The sequence below is a fragment of the Idiotropiscis lumnitzeri genome, chromosome 5, assembly GCF_059441095.1.
Source record: "Idiotropiscis lumnitzeri isolate Australia: NSW breed Sydney's pygmy pipehorse chromosome 5, RoL_Ilum_1.0, whole genome shotgun sequence".
Taxonomy (NCBI): domain Eukaryota; kingdom Metazoa; phylum Chordata; class Actinopteri; order Syngnathiformes; family Syngnathidae; genus Idiotropiscis; species Idiotropiscis lumnitzeri.
Genome location: NC_142395.1, coordinates 4,411,405 through 4,417,404, shown reverse-complemented (window position 1 = coordinate 4,417,404; position 6,000 = coordinate 4,411,405). Strand labels below are relative to the sequence as shown.

General features: G+C 43.0%; 1 protein-coding gene across 1 annotated transcript in view; it reads right to left on the bottom strand.

The window, feature by feature from the left end:
• The window catches only part of LOC148336018 (uncharacterized), a 2,328-nt gene extending 1,873 nt beyond the window's left edge, over positions 1-455 (bottom strand). The window contains exon 1 of the mRNA XM_088295719.1: positions 1-455. This exon is cut by the window's left edge and continues 1,375 nt beyond it. The gene's annotated coding sequence lies outside the window, so the exon portion shown is untranslated.
• Positions 456-6,000: the final 5,545 nt, after the last annotated feature.

The window sequence follows — 6,000 nt, the reverse complement described above, 5'->3', positions numbered from 1 at the left end:
ATAAACTATGAACGAGAAACATAACACAAGGAACAACAAGGGGTAAACGTGAGCATAAGCTGTGAACATGAGCATTTCGGAGTAATTATCTGACGCCGAGCGATCCTCGGCGCCGGCTTAAATAGTGAGGTCCATTAGCAGGTGATGAGCGTCAGCTACGCGGCTGGGCGCGTCTGTCCGGTGACGCGCGGCGGGGAGCGCGCGGAGGGGACGCCCTCTGCTGGACGAGAAACAGTCGGGTCATGACACTTTTAACGTCGTCAATTTTTTTAACGAGCGATTAAAACTCATCTTGGCCTAATAAACAATGTAGTTCTATGACGTAGCGCTGACGCTTGCGAGACTGAAAAAAAACCATCAAGCACGCGAAATTTAGGACACGCCTGCATGGGCTCACTGTGCGGAGTTTTTGCCGGTGTTCTGCAAAATTGTCCTACCCGTACGAATCGTCCTACCGGAGGTCCTACCCATGTGTAACTTCCTACCAGAGGCTAATTTGTCAGCAAAGTACTACCATGTGCTTTCAGATCGTCTTATTTACATGCATATAAGAAACATTAAAACAAAAAAAATATTATATATAATAAAAAATATTTTCGTGAAATACACGTAGACGCAAGCAGGTAGGATGTCCTGACAGTTTATATGCATATGTTTACAAACAACTTTTACTAGCGATATCAAATGAGTGTGGCATACGCGTGAGTAATGTAATGTGCTCAACACACGTCAGTGTATTTTGAGGCAATGGAAAATTCAAATAAGACTCAATGAAAATAAAAATATTAAATACTCCCCACTTTTAATCGGACAAACGACAGGTAGGACAAAAAGCTCCAAACTTCCCACGAAATCACTGTCGGCATTATGCCCATGCGCACTAGGCATTGGTAGGACGTCTCGATGGGTAGGAAGGAAGGTTTATAGAACTAAAAGCATTATGGCGAGTGGAAATAATTACGCAAATTAAATTCTGAACGGCAAGTTTTTAAAAAAAAAAAAGTTACCTAATGGTGTCATTTGTGTGTATTGCCATCATGCACTGAACTACCATCGCAGCACGTCCAGTTTAAAATATCGTTTGATGGCCAAGCACACCGCTGATGCCAATTCTCCAGCCCCCTTGTCAAATATCTGTAAAAGGAACTGGAGTCTCTCGTTCAATCAATGGGCAGCATAAGCATCATGGCGAGTGGTAAAAATGACGCAAATTCAATTCTGAACGGCACGTTTTTTTTTTTAAAGTTACCTAATGGTGTCATTGATAATAACAAAGTCATTTGTGTGAATTGCCATCGTGCACTGAACAACCATCGCAGCACATCCAGTTTAAAATACCATTTGATGGCCAAGCACACCGCTGATGCCAATTCTCACGTACCTTGTCAAACCCAAGCATCCATGGATAATTTGCGACAGAAACCGATGGATGGATCAATTAAAAAGAGACTCGTCGAAGCCATAGCTAAGTGGGTGACCACTGCGTATTAGCATCGTGGAGGACGAAGGTCTGGCTAAAATACTTTGCATTGCGTGCACTTAAAATTGTCCTCGAGATACACCACTGCAACACGCATTCAAGAATTGCAGGAAGCAGAGAAGGCGGAAGCAGTCGCGCTCACCGGTGATTACTGGACTTCTCTCAGTAACCACAACTACCTCGGTGTGACAGCCCATTATTTTGACTCATTTCATTTGCACTTTGTTGGCATTTTATATTTCTTATATTACTCCTATTTGAGCCCTTGGAAAGGCTGTTGAGAAACTGTTTTGTGTGACTTTATGTGAGTCAAATCCTATGCTTTGTTTTTTCAATAAAAAAAAAAGTATTTGCATAAAAACAAAACAATCAATTCTGATATATTAAAGGTATTGCAATTCAAGAAATATCGAATTATCTATATAAAATACAAAAAAAGCTGAGGAATTTATTTACAATGAATAAAGGGAGTGCATGTATTCTTCAGAAAGAAAAGGCAGTGTCTCAAGCCCTATTTAACATTTAATGTCTGTTGGCATGTGCCTGCATCTGGCCATGAGCAGATCTGTACATGTGTCAAACACAAATAGAATACTTATTTTTCTGCCAATTATTTACTTTTACTCTTTAGCTGTACTTGCTTCTCCTTACTTTGACCAGATAGTTTTGTTACCTTTGTTAAACTTCACAAGCAACAATCTCTAATCTCGTTGCACACTTGAGTACAATGACAATAAAGGGATTTCTAATTCTAATTTCTAATAATTTAAAATAATATATATGTTATGGGGGGGCGGCACGGTGGCCGACTGGTTAGCACGATGGCCTCACAGTGAGAGACAGCATCGGGCGTGGGTTCAATCCCAGCTCCGGCCATCCTGTGTGGAGTTTGCATGTTCTCCCCGTGCCTGCGTGGGTTCCCTCCGGGTACTCCGGTTTCCTCCCACATTCCAAAAACATGCATGGCAGGCCGATTGAACACTGTAAATTGCCCCTAGGTATGAGTGTGAGTGCGGATGGTTGTTCGTCTCTGTGTGCCCTGCAATTGGCTGGCAACCAGTTCAGGGTGTCCCCCGCCTACTGCCCAAAGCGAGCTGGGATAGGCTCCAGCACCCCCCGCGACCCTAGTGAGGAGAAGCGGTACAGATGATGGATGGATGTTATGGGCGGCGGCACGGTGGCCGACTGGTTAGCACGATGGCCTCACAGTGAGAAACAGCATCGGTCGTGTGTTCAATCCCAGCTCCGGCCATTCTGTGTGGAGTTTGCATGTTCTCCCTGTTCTTGTGTGGGTTTCCTCCGGGTACTCCGGTTTCCTCCCACATTCTAAAGACATGCATGGCAGGCTGATTGGACACCCTAAATTGCCCCTAGGTATGAGTGTGAGCGCGGATGGTTGTTCGTCTATGTGTGCCCTGCGATTGGCTGGCAACCGATTCAGGGTGTCCCCCGCCTACTGCCCGAAGATAGCTGGGATAGGCTCCAGCACCCCCCGCGACCCGAGTGAGGAGAAGCGATATAGATGATGGATGGATGGATATATGTTACGGAGAGATCTTGGGTTCTTAAAATTTGCCGGGAAATACAAACAGACATCTGCAATATGGACCAGGGAGTATTAATGACTACAGCAAACAGAATAAAGAAGCCTGATATACCCCATCCATGGCCATATTGAAGAGAATGTTGTTGGTGACAGGAATGAATCCTTTTGACTGAATTTTGTGCCAGCCTAAAAAACATGCTTGTGTTTGAAAAAAATCTGTCGAACCTACAAAATACATTCAAGTCGCATTTTTTTCATTTGTTATCATTATCTAATGTAACAGTTTTTTTTACTTGCTTTGTTTACCTTTTGGTTTTGACAATGATAGTGCTCTTGTCAAGTCTTATGGCCAGTTAACCACTGTTACGTTCCTGCCATAATGGCCCAACCGGGTTCTCTTAAAAAAACTCAGCTGTTGTGGGAACAGAGACACTTTACCTAGACAGCCAGTCTGGGCCATAATAGGACTAAGATGTTTATGACAGATTATTCCACATTTGAGACGATTAGAATGTCTCATTTTTACAGCTGCAGCATTTACCGTGTGCTACTGTCAGAGAGCATTACCGCCACCAAGGGAAAACACACACACACAAAGGGTCCTAAAGTGATGAGAAAACTCTAAATTGATCAGTGCACGAGGGTCACAACCAGCTCACATTTTGGGTGGCTGGGGGGAGGTGAATGTTCACTGGTGTTGTTGGTGTCACTTTTAATTAGGAGGGAATCGTTTGGCTAGTAGAAGCTGTCTCTTGGCAACTGGGTCTGACATAGTACTATGGTGGGCCTTTCTTTGTTAGGGATACACTTGTAAGGGGAGGTGGTTGGATTTGTGAGTAGATAAGAGGGAGGCAGATGGGGATGGGGGAGAGAGGGGGTGGTAGCAGGAGCCGGGATCCATCTGCCATAAAGTGTGTAGCCTTTTGTTGTAGAGGAGACATATAGCTAAATGTTGTCAACAACTGCCAAATAAATGTGGGCTCTCTCTCTCTCTCTCACCCTTTCCCCCATTCCCTACTTTTACTCCCCTCTCTCTCTCTTCCTCAGACACACACAAACACACACACACGCACCCCCCCCCACACACACACGTACCTACATAAGAACAAACTGAGATGTAATTAAATGGAAACTTTGTGAGCTTAACATCAGATTGCCACCAAAATTCAAATGCCCATTACTACTCTTGTCCACTTCAACCTCTGAAAGTATAAAAGCATTCTGCACAATAGTTTGGATTTATTGACATCAAATGTTATCTCATGTGATCACCAGTGTTGTTTTTGGCAGGCATTTTAGATTTAGTCTTTGTCTTTTGGACGAAAGTGCTCATTAGCTTTCATCACATTTAGTCATTCCTATTCGTGATATTTTTCTTGTCTAGTTTTAGTCGACGAAAACTCAAAAAGGTTTTAGTCGACGGAAACTAAAAAAAAAAAAAAAAAAGCAAAGCCTTTCTGCTTAACAACTAAAGATAATGCATTACAAACAGATAAAGTGGTAACAGTGGAATCAATGCTCATTGCTCCAAAATAAGCAGAGAAGCAAACCATTTTATTTGGCAACTGTTGTGGCTTTAATTCACCTAAAGCAACATAAAATAAAATAAAAACGCCAGTCAGATGTCGGAGTGGAGAGACGTCGGGAGTGGTGTACTATGGGCAGCGTCTCTTGCGTGAAGGTTAATCTGTGATGTTTCTTGCTTGCAAAACATCAACGAGAAGACTGTGACACTGTGGACAGCGGCCCTTTTATCCAGCTTTCTCATGCCCGTACATACACGTAATTGGTCTGTTGTCAACTGACACTAGTCTCAAACCTTCACCAACAGAAGGTGCTGATCACATTGTGTAATGCTCCCAGTCAGTCCAGCGGAGCGCTCATGAAAGTTACACAACCGATTGTACAGATTTGGAACTCGGTGCACACATAAGGCGCTCTACATTTTAAGGCGCATCATCAAAATTTGGGACCATTAGGAGCGCCCTATGGTCATATGGTATACCCTATGGCAGTGGTGGGCACTCAAGGCCTTCAAGGCCTTCTCTGCTGGCCCAACATAATCAAGAAATCATAATCATATCATTCACATTGATCTCATATTATATCCAAGTGCTTTATTTTTTTAGGTGAGAGTTTTTATCCAATCAGAATTCAGCTAGCTCGTGTTTCCAGGAGGATTTCATAATACCAGTAGCACGCACTATTTGTCTGAGGCCTTAAGACACAATCATGCGGACGTCTATTCTGTGTGAATGAGGGGGCTTTACAGTTGATAGACAGTTGTGATAGCCAATCAGATCACGAGTTGTTGACAGTAAGGCCTTCTCGCTGGCCTTATGTTGAAGGTGATGAACGAGTCTTGTGATTGGATACTCGCTGCTGAGAGGGAAGTGCTATGCGGAATCACCACACCAGAAAGTCGTAACTGGCGACTGTTGGAAAATCTAAAATATATTCTTACTTTTTTAAACCACAATGCCTGAAGGAGGGAAAAGTGTGGATTTAATTGCAGATACACTTGCAAGGCCATTTTCAGGACGGACCTTTCAAGAGATTGGTCATCCAACACTCATTCAGTTGTGTGTAAGTGTCTTTCTGTATGTATATTATTTCTCAAGCCGTGGTGACATAAATGATTGTAATATGAGGGGATTTATGTAAGTCTGACAATGTAGGACTTTCCTGAAGGCCCAGGTGTGAAATGCCCGCCACTGCCCTATGGTAAGTGTAACCTGCACACGCTTTTAGCACTGATGTGTCCAGTACCATTCAATGCTCTATGACCCTATTTGCTACATGGTCTGAATACTGTGTCTTAGATTATTTTTTTGTAGTGTCTTAGAAAGGAACTTAGGAAAAACAAAAAAGGAAAAAGAGGTCAAAGAAGCAGCAAGCATGAAAACACAGTTGAGTTGATGAGCGGGCAAAAAGGCAAGTGTTATAATAATAATAATAATGATGATGATGATGA